Raw genomic sequence first — 18,612 nt, forward strand, 5'->3', positions numbered from 1 at the left:
TGCAATTGTAAGCACTTCTTCAGAATCAATGCAATGAAAAGAATGGAATTCAAGAGAGCACAAGCAGGTGTCCTAAGGCAGTATAGCAAGGATAGACCAAAGCCAGCAGCTGGAGACCCCAGCCAGCTGTGTTTTAAGTGCCAGATGTCAAGGGAAGCGTTTTAAGAATTAAATGATAGCTAAGCTCATAAGCTCATACATAAGCCTCAGCAATACATAACCTGCCAGTAATCATCAAATGTCCCGTTGATGTGTTCACACATTCAGAACACATGCTAAACAAACATTTTTCCAAATTTTTTCATGTCCTGGTTAATCCAGCTTAAAATTCATTAAACTGAAAAGGGAAGTGCTGCCTAACATAACATTTAGGAGGCCTCGGATTTGCTTTTGATTGGTCAGTTAATTTTTTTGAAGGTTTGTCAATTTTTTGAAGAAACATTAAATAAAGGTTCGACTTTCTCTTTCAGATTGTTGGAATTGAGACCACTGTTAATTATAACTAATTTCATCTTCCTTTGTTGTATGTTACATATCGTCAATATTTTCACATCAGTGATATTAATTTTATAGGTCTGTGTACTGGGCCGAAATACCATGTTATTAATATTACTAGTATTTACCGAGTATCTGTCATGATAAATTCGTCTTTTAAACTCACTTGTTTCCCAGTATAACACTTTGGAATTCTATACAAACCAGTATTTATATGGGCAGCTTCTGAAAATCTTATTTTCCCAGGTGTCTTAATGGTATTCGATCTTTTGAAAGCTTTGCTCACTTTTGCAGACTAATTGTCGTCCCAGTGAGGAAGTAAAATGTAAATTTTAAATTTCAAATTTTTATTCTCTTCATCCCCCCAAAATTTACCTCTTTTCAAAAAAGGAGCGATTTTTTAAATTATTAGTATAAACATAGCTTAGAAAATGTACTATAAATATACTCATCCTACTGTACCATGAACAACGAATCGTATATTCGATATATTGTAGCAGAGTGACACTGATATCTTATCATTAAACTCTGAGAAACAACCAGTACTTGGGGTCACAAACATATGTTAAATTTATTATGCATGTAATAGATTTTAATCGTATTAAATGATTATTTTCGTATATTATAGAAAAGATTTCTAAAAAAAAGTTGGAATTTTATATACTTTACCTGACTTATTTTCTACTGTAACTAGAGTTACTGGACACACACACACACACACACACACACACACACACACACACACACACACACACACACACACACACACACACACACACACACACACACACACACACACACACACACACACACACACACACACACACACACACACACACACACACACACACACACACACACACACACACACACACACACACACATACACACACACATACACATACACATACACACACACATTAATATATATATATAGATATATATATATATATATATATATATATATATATATATATATATATATATGTATATATACATATATATATATTTATTATTATTATCACACTGGCCGATTCCCACCAAGGCAGGGTGGCCCGAAAAAGAAAAACTTTCACCATCATTCACTCCATCACTGTCTTGCCAGAAGGGTGCTTTACACTACACTTTTTAAACTGCAACATTAACACCCCTCCTTCAGAGTGCAGGCACTGTACTTCCCATCTCCAGGACTCAAGTCCGGCCTGCCGGTTTCCCTGAATCCCTTCATAAATGTTACTTTGCTCACACTCCAACAGCACGTCAAGTATTAAAAACCATTTGTCTCCATTCACTCCTATCAAACACGCTCACGCATGCCTGCTGGAAGTCCAAGCCCCTCGCACACAAAACCTCCTTTACCCCCTCCCTCCAACCCTTCCTAGGCCGACCCCTACCCCGCCTTCCTTCCACTACAGACTGATACACTCTTGAAGTCATTCTGTTTCGCTCCATTCTCTCTACATGTCCGAACCACCTCAACAACCCTTCCTCAGCCCTCTGGACAACAGTTTTGGTAATCCCGCACCTCCTCCTAACTTCCAAACTACGAATTCTCTGCATTATATTCACACCACACATTGCCCTCAGACACGACATCTCCACTGCCTCCAGCCTTCTCCTCGCTGCAACATTCATCACCCACGCTTCACACCCATATAAGAGCGTTGGTAAAACTATACTCTCATACATTCCCCTCTTTGCCTCCAAGGACAAAGTTCTTTGTCTCCACAGACTCCTAAGTGCACCACTCACTCTTTTTCCCTCATCAATTCTATGATTCACCTCATCTTTCATAGACCCATCCGCTGACACGTCCACTCCCAAATATCTGAATACGTTCACCTCCTCCATACTCTCTCCCTCCAATCTGATATTCAATCTTTCATCACCTAATCTTTTTGTTATCCTCATAACCTTACTCTTTCCTGTATTCACCTTTAATTTTCTTCTTTTGCACACCCTACCAAATTCATCCACCAATCTCTGCAACTTCTCTTCAGAATCTCCCAAGAGCACAGTGTCATCAGCAAAGAGCAGCTGTGACAACTCCCACTTTGTGTGTGATTCTTTATCTTTTAACTCCACGCCTCTTGCCAAGACCCTCGCATTTACTTCTCTTACAACCCCATCTAGAAATATATTAAACAACCACGGTGACATCACACATCCTTGTCTAAGGCCTACTTTTACTGGGAAATAATTTCCCTCTTTCCTACATACTCTAACTTGAGCCTCACTATCCTCGTAAAAACTCTTCACTGCTTTCAGTAACCTACCTCCTACACCATACACTTGCAACATCTGCCACATTGCCCCCCTATCCACCCTGTCATACGCCTTTTCCAAATCCATAAATGCCACAAAGACCTCTTTAGCCTTATCTAAATACTGTTCACTTATATGTTTCACTGTAAACACCTGGTCCACACACCCCCTACCTTTCCTAAAGCCTCCTTGTTCATCTGCTATCCTATTCTCCGTCTTACTCTTAATTCTTTCAATTGTAACTCTACCATACACTTTACCAGGTACACTCAACAGACTTATCCCCCTATAATTTTTGCACTCTCTTTTGTCCCCTTTGCCTTTATACAAAGGAACTATGCATGCTCTCTGCCAATCCCTAGGTACCTTACCCTCTTCCATACATTTATTAAATAATTGCACCAACCACTCCAAAACTATATCCCCACCTGCTTTTAACATTTCTATCTTTATCCCATCAATCCCGGCTGCCTTACCCCCTTTCATTTTACCTACTGCCTCACGAACTTCCCCCACACTCACAACTGGCTCTTCCTCACTCCTACAAGATGTTATTCCTCCTTGCCCTATACACGAAATCACAGCTTCCCTATCTTCATCAACATTTAACAATTCCTCAAAATATTCCCTCCATCTTCCCAATACCTCTAACTCTCCATTTAATAACTCTCCTCTCCTATTTTTAACTGACAAATCCATTTGTTCTCTAGGCTTTCTTAACTTGTTAATCTCACTCCAAAACTTTTTCTTATTTTCAACAAAATTTGTTGATAACATCTCACCCACTCTCTCATTTGCTCTCTTTTTACATTGCTTCACCACTCTCTTAACTTCTCTCTTTTTCTCCATATACTCTTCCCTCCTTGCATCACTTCTACTTTGTAAAAACTTCTCATATGCTAACTTTTTCTCCCTTACTACTCTCTTTACATCATCATTCCACCAATCGCTCCTCTTCCCTCCTGCACCCACTTTCCTGTAACCACAAACTTCTGCTGAACACTCTAACACTACATTTTTAAACCTACCCCATACCTCTTCGACCCCATTGCCTATGCTCTCATTAGCCCATCTATCCTCCAATAGCTGTTTATATCTTACCCTAACTGCCTCCTCTTTTAGTTTATAAACCTTCACCTCTCTCTTCCCTGATGCTTCTATTCTCCTTGTATCCCATCTACCTTTTACTCTCAGTGTAGCTACAACTAGAAAGTGATCTGATATATCTGTGGCCCCTCTATAAACATGTACATCCTGAAGTCTACTCAACAGTCTTTTATCTACCAATACATAATCCAACAAACTACTGTCATTTCGCCCTACATCATATCGTGTATACTTATTTATCCTCTTTTTCTTAAAATATGTATTACCTATAACTAAACCCCTTTCTATACGAAGTTCAATCAAAGGGCTCCCATTATCATTTACACCTGGCACCCCAAACTTACCTACCACACCCTCTCTAAAAGTTTCTCCTACTTTAGCATTCAAGTCCCCTACCACAATTACTCTCTCACTTGGTTCAAAGGCTCCTATACATTCACTTAACATCTCCCAAAATCTCTCTCTCTCCTCTGCATTCCTCTCTTCTCCAGGTGCATACACGCTTATTATGACCCACTTCTCGCATCCAACCTTTACTTTAATCCACATAATTCTTGAATTTACACATTCATATTCTCTTTTCTCCTTCCATAACTGATCATTTAACATTACTGCTACCCCTTCCTTTGCTCTAACTCTCTCAGATACTCCAGATTTAATCCCATTTATTTCCCCCCACTGAAACTCTCCTACCCCCTTCAGCTTTGTTTCGCTTAGGGCCAGGACATCCAACTTCTTTTCATTCATAACATCAGCAATCATCTGTTTCTTGTCATCCGCACTACATCCACGCACATTTAAGCAACCCAGTTTTATAAAGTTTTTCTTCTTCTCTTTTTTAGTAATTGTATATATATATGTATATATATATGTATATATATATGTATATATATATGTATATATATATGTATATATATATAAATATGTGTGTGTAGTGCCGAATACGTAAAACTGGTCAATTAACAAGAACTCATTTAAAATTAAGTCCTTTCTGAAATTTTCTCTAATACCTTCGAAGATATATTTTTTTCATTAATGTTAATGTAAATTTTTTTAATTTTGAACCAAAAGAATCTTAGAAAACTTACCTAACCTTATTATAACAAGAGCAATTTATTTTAGCCTAACCCAACTAAATATATTTTAAATACGTTTACAGTAATTTAGTACTAAACAAACAATCAAATATATTTTTTTCGTTAGGTTCGGAATGATTTTGGCGAAATTATTGCATACACAAATTTTCACTTGTCCCATATGGCATGATGAGCGTTGCTATTTAAGCCAAGATCGCAAGTTCTGCCTATTCGGCACGACATATATATATATATATATATATATATATATATATATATATATATATATATATATATATATATATATATATATATATATATATATATATATATTTTTTTATTATCACACAGGCCGATTCACACCAAGACAGGGTGGCCCGAAAAAGAAAAACTTTCACCATCATTCACTCCATCACTGTCTTGCCAGAAGGGTGCTTTACACTACAGTTTTTAAACTGCAACATTAACACCCCTCCTTCAGAGTGCAGGCACTGTACTTCCCATCTCCAGGACTCAAGTCCGGCCTGCCGGTTTCCCTGAATCCCTTCATAAATGTTACTTTGCTCACACTCCAACAGCACGTCAAGTATTAAAAACCATTTGTCTCCATTCACTCCTATCAAACACGCTCACGCATGCCTGCTGGAAGTCCAAGCCCCTCGCACACAAAACCTCCTTTACCCCCTCCCTCCAACCCTTCCTAGGCCGACCCCTACCCCGCCTTCCTTCCACTACAGACTGATACACTCTTGAAGTCATTCTGTTTCGCTCCATTCTCTCTACATGTCCGAACCACCTCAACAACCCTTCCTCAGCCCTCTGGACAACAGTTTTGGTAATCCCGCACCTCCTCCTAACTTCCAAACTACGAATTCTCTGCATTATATTCACACCACACATTGCCCTCAGACATGACATCTCCACTGCCTCCAGCCTTCTCCTCGCTGCAACATTCATCACCCACGCTTCACACCCATATAAGAGCGTTGGTAAAACTATACTCTCATACATTCCCCTCTTTGCCTCCAAGGACAAAGTTCTTTGTCTCCACAGACTCCTAAGTGCACCACTCACTCTTTTTCCCTCATCAATTCTATGATTCACCTCATCTTTCATAGACCCATCCGCTGACACGTCCACTCCCAAATATCTGAATACGTTCACCTCCTCCATACTCTCTCCCTCCAATCTGATATTCAATCTTTCATCACCTAATCTTTTTGTTATCCTCATAACCTTACTCTTTCCTGTATTCACCTTTAATTTTCTTCTTTTGCACACCCTACCAAATTCATCCACCAATCTCTGCAACTTCTCTTCAGAATCTCCCAAGAGCACAGTGTCATCGGCAAAGAGCAGCTGTGACAACTCCCACTTTGTGTGTGATTCTTTATCTTTTAACTCCACGCCTCTTGCCAAGACCCTCGCATTTACTTCTCTTACAACCCCATCTATAAATATATTAAACAACCACGGTGACATCACACATCCTTGTCTAAGGCCTACTTTTACTGGGAAAAAATTTCCCTCTTTCCTACATACTCTAACTTGAGCCTCACTATCCTCGTAAAAACTCTTCACTGCTTTCAGTAACCTACCTCCTACACCATACACTTGCAACATCTGCCACATTGCCCCCCTATCCACCCTGTCATACGCCTTTTCCAAATCCATAAATGCCACAAATATATATATATATATATATATATATATATATATATATATATATATATATATATATATATATATATACTCATACACACATTATGGAAAATAACTGAAACATTATGTCAAAAAAAGACAGCAGGAAATTCATTATTCAAGAAGATCCAAAATAATAATTTAATCTTTCTCAAATGGCAACTAATCTGATGATAACGTTAACATTCATTTATTAGAGTTTTAATTGAATTTGGAATTACTAAGGATAACAACCTGGCGAGTTTGTTTAAATTTACTATTGTATTACGCTTATTTTCAGTATGCACGTATTTGAATATATAGTAGTATGGTAGACAGCAACCACCCAGGAAGGTACTACCGTCCTGCCAAGTGAGTGTAAGACAAAAGCCTATATTGTTTTATATGATGGTAGGATTACTGGTGTCTTTTTTTCTGTCTCATAAACATGCAAGATTTCAGGTAGGTCTTGCTACTTCTACTTACGCTTAGGTCACACTACACATGCATGTACAAGCATATATACACACACCCCTCTGGGTTTTCTTCTATTTTCTTACTAGTTCTTGTTCTTGTTTATTTCCTCTTATCTCCATGGGTAAGTGGAACAGAATTCTTCCTCCGTAAGCCATGCGACTGTTGTTTATTACAACTTAATTTGAGCTCATAGATGATGTGGCATTGAGGAGAAGGGTAAGAATATCTACTGGTGAAGTTCCTGGGCCGAGGGAAGGAGTTCAGGTGGGTTGCAGTTGGTGGCCTCTGAAGGAATATGATATAGTAAGTATTTCTGCCTGGTCAGCCCCATCAGTAGACTGTCAGTATGCACGACTCTTATATTTAGAACACTCTTACATACAGAACATTTAGAACACTTACATACGGAACATTTAGAACACTTACATACGGAACATTTAGAACATTCTTACATGTAGAACAGTAAGAACACTCTTACATACAGAACATTAACAATATATAACTGACATTAACTGAAAAACTGGTTAAATAAAATGAGCGGATATTTATTCACCACAAACATTTAAACATTAATGGAAGGAAATAACAATAAAATTCCTGACTAGAAATGTAATAAAAGTCAGCAGAAAAGAAATGAGAGAGAGAGAGAGAGAGAGAGAGAGAGAGAGAGAGAGAGAGAGAGAGAGGTAGAGATGAGGGTTGTGGTGCGTGTGGAAATACACGATACCTTTCAGGTGTTTCTGCTATTTTCTCGCAGTGTTTTTTTTTTTCCAGTTGATGGAAAGCTCTCTGAAAAGGACAGCGTTGATGAGGCGTAACTGGATAATTGAGGTGAGTTGTTGAGCACTGCGTCATGGTGGTCATCAAGACAGTGCTGAGCACTGCGTCATGGTGGTCATCAAGACAGTGCTGAGCACTGCGTCATGGTGGTCATCAAGACAGTGCTGAGCACTGCGTCATGGTGGTCATCAGACACCGGTCACTTTCCATAATTTTAAAAGTCCTTCGACTCTGTCAGGGTGATCTCTGGTCACGAAAAAAATTACCTTTGGTGTCAAACAGTGATCTCTGACACAAAGATCTTCAGTCAAAAACAACGATCTCTGGTCACAAATAATTCTCTTCGGTCACACATAATGATCTTATACGAAGTTATATAGTAGAAGAAGTGGTTGTTTCCTGTCTGTCGAGCCACGAGAATTAATGTCGTATCCTGTGTTTCGTCAGGGCACATACAGCAAGTGTCAAAAGTTGCAGTTTTCTTGCAGTTTTGGAATTTATTTCTCTCGTGTTGCCCATGATGGCAATACACAAATAATCGTATGGCAGTTTTATATTATGCCGCTGTGGGAAATCCAAATTGGTTTTGTTTAGTAAAATGTTAAGTTCATCGACTGCAAATGAATAAGTTAGGTTGTGCTGAAAATGGTATAAAATACCGACAAGCTGAGGATTAAGACACGTGCAGCAATTGGGTATCTTTATTGATAAAATGTTTTGCTTGCACAGTAGGCTTCTTCAGTCGAATACAGAGGAGTTAGCAGAAAAGCATTAGAGATACAAAGACGATGTAATCAGTCCATCACCTTTGAAGACGAAGTTCTGAGGTGGTCAGTCCCACACCCTGGAGAAGAGTTCTCCATAGTTTGGAATAATGTTTCAGACTACGGGAAGATCATATATACACACTGGTGCATATCTACTCAACGAGGAATATTTAAATTTGAAAATCACATTTTCGAGAATACTCCATATCAATAGATCTATACAAGGTCCTCCCGTCAGCATTCTGACCCAGAATTACTGAACAAGAAATAACCAACAATATTTATTGAAAACTACTAAAAAATGAAGTTCTTAAGACGTATCATACTTTTTCGTTTTTAACGACATAAATATCTGAAGGACGAGACAGCTACATGTTTTGAACTGTTCTTATGAATATAATTATAATAATAAACATCCCAAGACCTGAGTGAATTAAGAATATATTTGTTGTTAATCTCGTCTCGAGCTTGACAGTGTGTCAACAAGACCATCTCATATACTCATCAAGTGATGGTTATTATGACTGGCAAGTGATCGGGACAAGCTTTGCAAGCTTTGTCTGCGTGTGAAGAAACCGTAGATCACCTTGACACATGAGACCACGAACACTCTTCCAGCTCTTGGAAAATCATTCTAGCGTGACACGGGATTCTCTAGGCTTCCTCTCATGTAAGATCAAGTCAATTTTTTCGTCTAATATGAGAAGAGAAACTAGGTTACTTTAATCTTTCAAAATGTGGATTAATATAATCTCTCATTATATATACACTGAAAAATGTATACCAGTCGGTAAATATACACTGAGTTATACTCAAAGACGCTAATATAAACTGACCGCCACACAGTAGTATCTTCGGATCACCACCACACAGTAGTGTACTAGGATCACCACCACACAGTAGTGTGCTGGGATCACCACCACACAGTAGTGTGCTGGGATCACCACCACACAATAGTGTCCTGGGATCACCACCACACAGTAGTGTACTGAGATCACCACACCAGTAGTGTGCTGGGATCATCACCACACAGTAGTGTGCTGGGATCACCACCACACAGTAGTATCTTGGAATCACCACCACACAGTAGTGTCTTGGGATCACCACCACACAGTAGCGTGCTGGGATCACCACCACACAGCAGCGTGTTGGGATCACCACCACACAGTAGTGTGCTGGGATCACCACCACACAGTAGCGTGCTGGGATCACCACCACACAGTAGTGTGCTGGGATCAGCACCACACAGTAGTGTGCTGGGATCACCACCACACAGTAGTGTGCTGGGATCACCACCACACAGTAGTGAGCTGGGATCATCACCACACAGTAGTGTCCTGGGATCACCACCACACAGTAGTGTACTGGGATCACCACCACACAGTAGTGTGCTGCGATCATCACCACACAGTAGTGTGCTGGGATCACCACCACACAGTAGTGTGCTGGGATCACCACCGCACAGTAGTGTGCTGGGATCATCACCACACAGTAGTGTCCTGGGGTCACCACCACACAGTAGTATCATGGGATCACCACACAGTAGTGTCCCTGGATCACCACACAGTAGTGTCCCTGGATCACCACACAATAGAGTCCCTGGATCACCACACAGTAGTGTCCCTGGGTCACCACACAGTAGTGTCCCTGGATTACCACACAGTAGTGTCCCTGGGTCACCACATAGTAGTGTCCTGGGATCACCACACAGTAGTGTCCCTGAATCACAACACAGTTGTGTCCCTGAATCACCACACAGTAGTGTCCCTGGATCACCACACAGTAGTGTCCCTGGATCACCACACAGTAGTATCCTGGGATCACCACACAGTAGTGTCCCTGGATCACCACACGGTAGTGTTCCTGGATTACCACACAGTAGTGTCCCTGGATCACCACACAGTAGTGTCCTGGGATCACCACACAGTTACGTCCCTGGATCACCACACAGTAGTGTCCTTGGATCACCACACAGTAGTTTCCCTGGATCACCATACAATAGTGTCCCTGGATCACCACAGAGTAGTGTCCTGGGATCACCACACAGTAGTGTCCCTGGATCGCCACACAGTAGTGTCCCTGGATCACCACACAATAGTGTCCGTGGATCACCACACAGTAGTGTCCCTGGATCATCACACAGTAGTGTCCCTGGATCACCACACAGTAGTGTCCCTGGATCACCACAGAGTAGTGCCCCTGGATCACCACACTATAATGTCCCTGGATCACCACACAGTAGTGTCCCTGGATCACCACAGAGTAGTGTCCCTGGATCACCACACAATAGTGTCCCTGGATCACCACACAATAGTGTCCCTGGATCACCACACAGTAGTGTCCCTGGATCACCACACAGTAGTGTCCCTGGATCACCACACAGTAGTGTCCCTGGATCACCACACAGTAGTGTCCCTGGATCACCACACAGTAGTGTCCCAGGATCACCACATAGTAGTGTCCCTGGATCACCACACATTAGTGTCCTTGGATCACCACACAGTAGTGTCCCTGGATCATCACACAGTAGTGTCCCTGAATCACCACACAGTAGTGTCCCTGGATCACCACAGAGTAGTGTTCCTGGATCACCACAGAGTAGTGTCCCTGGATCACCACACAATAGTGTCCCTGGATCACCACACAGTAGTGTCCCAGGATCACCACATAGTAGTGTCCCTGGATCACCACACATTAGTGTCCTTGGATAACCACACAGTAGTGTCCCTGGATCACCGCACAGTAGTGTCCCTGGATCACCACACAGTAGTGTTCCTGGATCACCACACAGTAGTGTCCCTGGATCACCACACAGTAGTGTCCCTGGATCACCACAAAGTAGTGTCCCTGGATCACCACACAGTAGTGTCCCTGGATCACCACACAGTAGTGTCCCTGGATTACCACACAGTAGTGTCCCTGGATCACCACAAAGTAGTGTCCCTGGATCACCACACAGTAGTGTCCCTGGATCACCACACAGTAGTGTCCCTGGATCACCACACAGTAGTGTCCCTGGATTACCACACAGTAGTGTCCTGGGATCACCACACAGTTGTGTCCCTGGATCACCACACAGTAGTGTCCCTGGATCACCACACAGTAGTGTCCCTGGGTCACCACATAGTAGTGTCCTGGGATCACCACACAGTAGTGTCCCTGAATCACAACACAGTTGTGTCCCTGAATCACCACACAGTAGTGTCCCTGGATCACCACACAGTAGTGTCCCTGGATCACCACACAGTAGTATCCTGGGATCACCACACAGTAGTGTCCCTGGATCACCACACGGTAGTGTTCCTGGATTACCACACAGTAGTGTCCCTGGATCACCACACAGTAGTGTCCTGGGATCACCACACAATTACGTCCCTGGATCACCACACAGTAGTGTCCTTGGATCACCACACAGTAGTTTCCCTGGATCACCATACAATAGTGTCCCTGGATCACCACAGAGTAGTGTCCTGGGATCACCACACAGTAGTGTCCCTGGATCGCCACACAGTAGTGTCCCTGGATCACCACACAATAGTGTCCGTGGATCACCACACAGTAGTGTCCCTGGATCATCACACAGTAGTGTCCCTGGATCACCACACAGTAGTGTCCCTGGATCACCACAGAGTAGTGCCCCTGGATCACCACACTATAATGTCCCTGGATCACCACACAGTAGTGTCCCTGGATCACCACAGAGTAGTGTCCCTGGATCACCACACAATAGTGTCCCTGGATCACCACACAATAGTGTCCCTGGATCACCACACAGTAGTGTCCCTGGATCACCACACAGTAGTGTCCCTGGATCACCACACAGTAGTGTCCCTGGATCACCACACAGTAGTGTCCCTGGATCACCACACAGTAGTGTCCCAGGATCACCACATAGTAGTGTCCCTGGATCACCACACATTAGTGTCCTTGGATCACCACACAGTAGTGTCCCTGGATCATCACACAGTAGTGTCCCTGAATCACCACACAGTAGTGTCCCTGGATCACCACAGAGTAGTGTTCCTGGATCACCACAGAGTAGTGTCCCTGGATCACCACACAATAGTGTCCCTGGATCACCACACAGTAGTGTCCCTGGATCACCACACAGTAGTGTCCCTGGATCACCACACAGTAGTGTCCCTGGATCACCACACAGTAGTGTCCCTGGATCACCACACAGTAGTGTCCCAGGATCACCACATAGTAGTGTCCCTGGATCACCACACATTAGTGTCCTTGGATAACCACTCAGTAGTGTCCCTGGATCACCGCACAGTAGTGTCCCTGGATCACCACACAGTAGTGTTCCTGGATCACCACACAGTAGTGTCCCTGGATCACCACACAGTAGTGTCCCTGGATCACCACAAAGTAGTGTCCCTGGATCACCACACAGTAGTGTCCCTGGATCACCACACAGTAGTGTCCCTGGATCACCACACAGTAGTGTCCCTGGATCACCACAAAGTAGTGTCCCTGGATCACCACACAGTAGTGTCCCTGGATCACCACACAGTAGTGTCCCTGGATCACCACACAGTAGTGTCCCTGGATCACCACACAGTAGTGTCCCTGGATCACCACACAGTAGTGTCCCTGGATCACCACAAAGTAGTGTCCCTGGATCACCACACAGTAGTGTCCCTGGATCACCACGCAGTAGTGTCCCTGGATCACCACACAGTAGTGTCTCTGGATCACCACACAGTAGTGTCCCTGGATCACCACACAGTAGTGTCCCTGGATCACCACACAGTAGTGTCCCTGGATCACCACAAAGTAGTGTCCCTGGATCACCACACAGTAGTTTCCCTGGATCACCACACAGTGGATCACCACAAAGTAGTGTCCCTGGATCACCACACAGTAGTTTCCCTGGATCACCACACAGTAGTGTCCCCTGGATCACCACACAGTAGTGTCCCTGGATCACCACACAGTAGTGTCCCTGGATCACCACACAGTAGTGTCCCTGGATCACCACACAGTAGTGTCCCTGGATCACCACAAAGTAGTGTCCCTGGATCACCACACAGTAGTGTCTCTGGATCACCACACAGTAGTGTCCCTGGATCACCACACAGTAGTGTCCCTGGATCACCACACAGTAGTGTCCCTGGATCACTACAAAGTAGTGTCCCTGGATCACCACACAGTAGTGTCCCTGGATCACCACACAGTAGTGTCCCCTGGATCACCACACAGTAGTGTCCCTGGATCACCACACAGTAGTGTCCCTGGATCACCACAAAGTAGTGTCCCTGGATCACCACACAGTAGTGTCCCTGGATCACCACACAGTAGTGTCCCTGGATCACCACACAGTAGTGTCCCTGGATCACCACACAGTAGTGTCCCTGGATCACCACACAGTAGTGTCCCTGGATCACCACACAGTAGTGTCCCCTGGATCACCACACAGTAGTGTCCCTGGATCACCACACAGTAGTGTCCCTGGATCACCACAAAGTAGTGTCCCTGGATCACCACACAGTAGTGTCCCTGGATCAACACACAGTAGTGTCCCTGGATCACCACACAGTAGTGTCCCCTGGATCACCACACAGTAGTGTCCCTGGATCACCACACAGTAGTGTCCCTGGATCACCACAAAGTAGTGTCCCTGGATCACCACACAGTAGTGTCCCTGGATCACCACACAGTAGTGTCCCTGGATCACCACACAGTAGTGTCCCTGGATCACCACATAGTAGTGTCCCTGGATCACCACATAGTAGTGTCCCTGGATCACCACATAGTAGTGTCCCTGGATCACCACACAGTAGTGTCCCTGGATCACCACATAGTAGTGTCCCTGGATCACCACATAGTAGTGTCCCTGGATCACCACACAATAGTGTCCCTGGATCACCACACAGTAGTGTCCCTGGATCACCACACAGTCCCTGGATCACCACACATTAGTGTCCCTGGATCACCACAAAGTAGTGTCCCTGGATCACCACACAGTAGTGTCCCTGGATCACCACACAGTAGTGTCCCTGGATCACCACACAGTAGTGTCCCTGGATCACCACACAGTAATGTCCCTGGATCACCACACAGTAGTGTCCCTGCATCACCACACAGTAGTGTCCCTGGATCACCACACAGTAGTGTCCCTGGATCACCACACAGTAGTGTCCATGGATCACCACACAGTAGTGTCCCTGGATCACCACATAGTAGTGTCCCTGGATCACCACACAGTAGTGTCCCTGGATCACCACACAGTAGTGTCCCTGGATCACCACACAGTAGTGTCCCTGGATCACCACACAGTAGTGTCCCTGGATCACCACACAGTAGTGTCCCTGGATCACCACATAGTAGTGTCCCTGGATCACCACAAAGTAGTGTCCCTGGATCACCACACAGTAGTGTCCCTGGATCACCACACAGTAGTGTCCCTGGATCACCACACAGTAGTGTCCCTGGATCACCACACAGTAGTGTCCCTGGATCACCACACAGTAGTGTCCCTGGATCACCACACAGTAGTGTCCCTGGATCACCACACAGTAGTGTCCCTGGATCACCACACAGTAGTTAAGACACAATACTCTGTGTTGACAACTCACTAACACATCTAAGTCAATATTTATTTCACAATCTGTACTTTGTTTACATTCACATTTTCATCGCTTCTTATTTTTGTATATTTAAAAAGAGGTTAATAAATTTTTTATCGTACTGTTATCATTTTTATATAAAAAAAATATTTTTTGAGAAAAAAATGATGGGAATATTTTTTAATATTAGGAAACAAATGCTTTTGTCTATACACCATTGAAGTTACTGGCTATGATCTGTTCTCCATCCTCAGCTTATTTCAAAGCCCAGCCCAACGTAAGATATACTATCTGAGGTATACTGTCTGAGGTATACTATCTGAAGTATATTTTTTTTTTTATATTTTATTTCAAACTCAGGTACAAAATATATGGGTACATAATCAATATGTAACAAGATAGAGGCAGTGAACAATAATCAACTGTGACTACACAGTACTGAAGAAGCACATATATAATGACAGAACTGGCTGCTGCACTCAAATCAAACACCGCTTGTACGTACTGTGCTTCACATGAACACCGCTTGTACGTACTGTGCTTCACATGATAAGGTGGTCATACATACATATACATACATATATATACATATACACACACACGCATATATACATATATATATATATATATATATATATATATATATATATATATATATATATATATATATACATATACATACGTATACACATACATACACATACACATATACATACATATACACATACACACACATACATACATATACAACCCACCCAGTAAAGCTTACACTCCCCCCCCCCCCATGAAAACGTGCCACTTTCACCTTAGATACACAGTGACAAATCTCTTATACATACACATTTGTAAAAGCTTTAAAAACTTCAATGACAATATATATATATAAACACAATCCAGCCAGCTAAACGGCTGACACTATAATACAAGGAATGTCTGAACCTGATGGCTCACCTCCACCGTAGAACACAATCCACCCTCCCCTCATATACCCTATGGTAATAATTAATATCGTGCACACTTCAACCCCCCCCCCCCATGCCTAGTAACTGTGTCTGCCATCACCCCTCATAACCACCAACAGTCCTTGATAGTAATTAGCGTCTTATAATATATCACCCTAAAAACACGCTACACACATAAACCTACCACAATAATAAATAAATTTACACATTATTCCCTCCAGCAGACAGATTATTTACACTGTCGGAGATAATCTATACATCACATCCTACAGAGAATGGACAACATTAGACATCTAAAATAATATGACATGTGTATCACATGACCTGCTATTGCAGAGATTACTTACACTCCTACCCCCCCCCCCCAAGTGAAAAACTGACCAGTTTCACCTGGCTATACACAAGATCAAAAACTCATTCACTTGAACATATATAATGAAAATGTGAAAAAACATCTGTAACAATATATAAGCAAAAACACCCCAGGCAAGATCTTACATTATATTCAATACCAAAACGTTCCAATAGTTAAAAAACAGGTATGAAAACTCATTATTATGACAAGTTACATTGCTCATATATAGGTAGACATGTATAATTACAGGTTAAAATATGCTTATATACTAACATGCTTTTGTACATCCTTACAAAACATGAAGGAATCCTTAGATAAATTATAATCATCGGTGTTCACAATAACACCAAGACATTACATTGAATACCACATTGAATATCACCTCAACATCCTTCCTCACACAATTCCACACACACTCACACAATTCCACACACACACTCACACAATCGACCTCTGCAACACCCCCCCCCCTGGGAAGGCCAGCCCGTTCATTCCCCTGACCGCTTATAAAGACCATAAATCCCTCAAAAGAAAGTCCCTGTAGCCCTCCGAGAAATCCCTCTCCCACCTTCTACCATATATTTCCCTGTTGCGACACTTTGTTCTATAAAAGGATGCTGCTATGGCCATCCTACATTCCTCCGCCCCTTTGTCTCTCATTGCCCATGATATATACACAAAATCAACCATTAAGTAAGCCACAGCCCTTTGAACCTTTACCCCAACCCCACCTACATCTAAACTAAGAGCTCTCAAAACCGACAACCCTTTCCCCCCCACATACCGGATTACTTTCCCTAACCATTCCCGCACAATCCCTAGGCTTTCACAAAAATAAACTACATGAAAGGCTGATTCATCTACCCCACAAACCTGACACATCCCACCCTCCCTTATTCGCCTATTTCGTAAAACAATCCCAGACGGCAATATTCCGTGAAGAAACCTATACATTACCTCCCTCACGCGTGGCCGGATGCGTAACCCTTTTAATCGGCCCCAAATGTCTTCCCATGCGTACATCGGGTACACTCCTTCCGTTGCCACTACCACCCTAGGCCATATCTTCCTCTCCATGGACCCTACCCGCATGTTTCTCGGCTCTCTGACCATCATCAATAGACGCAACAACTCCTCACCATCTCTCAAATCTTGTCCCTTCCACCATCTCCGAAGATCTCCCTGCAGCATCCCCAACCCTCCACTCCCTTCCCCCCGAGCCCTTAGCAACCCATGTTTCACATATACACACTTCAACCTTCTTTCCAAATGAATTAACCCCAGCCCTCCCAAGGCCACCGGAAGTGTTACCACCTCTCTTTTCAACCAATCGCATCCTGAACCCCAGATAAAACGGAAAACTCTGCTCAACAATCTCCGGACATCCCCATACACCAAAGGGTACAAAGCTGCCACATGCCATATTTTACTGTACAAAAGCACATTGACCACAATGACCCTCTGGTGTAGCGTAAGATGTGTCGGCCTCAATCCTGACAATCTTCCCAATACCCTATCTACCACACCCTTTGAATTATTCTCCCTCGCCATCTGAGCATTACCCATATACACAACTCCACAAATTTTCACCCGGTCCACGACACTCCACCTCACCCCCCCCACCCCCGCCCTCCTGCCCATCCCATTCACCCAATATCATGAGCTTTGATTTATGCACATTCACTGCCATACCTGTTGCCATCCCAAAAACATCTATAACTCTCTCCAGACCCTCCAATCCCTCCCTCCCACTCACTAGGACAGTTGTGTCATCAACGTAACCTATGATACTGGGACTCCCACCTCGTATATCCTCCCTTACCCCCTCCTGTATGCACATTTCCACTGCCCTATAAAACGGATTCTGTAAACATGCAAATAATATTTGTGACAACGGGCAACCTTGCCTCAATCCCCTGCCCATTTTCACATGCAACCCCACCCTCCCATTTATCTGTACACACATCCCAGCTCCCCGATATAAAGTACGTGCCCAATTCACAATGTCCTCCCCGAACCCTTGCCACTCCATGATTCTCCACAGAGCCTCCCTCTCGACACTGTCATATGCCG

This window comes from Cherax quadricarinatus, chromosome 21 (genome assembly GCF_038502225.1).
Source record: "Cherax quadricarinatus isolate ZL_2023a chromosome 21, ASM3850222v1, whole genome shotgun sequence".
NCBI lineage: Eukaryota > Metazoa > Arthropoda > Malacostraca > Decapoda > Parastacidae > Cherax > Cherax quadricarinatus.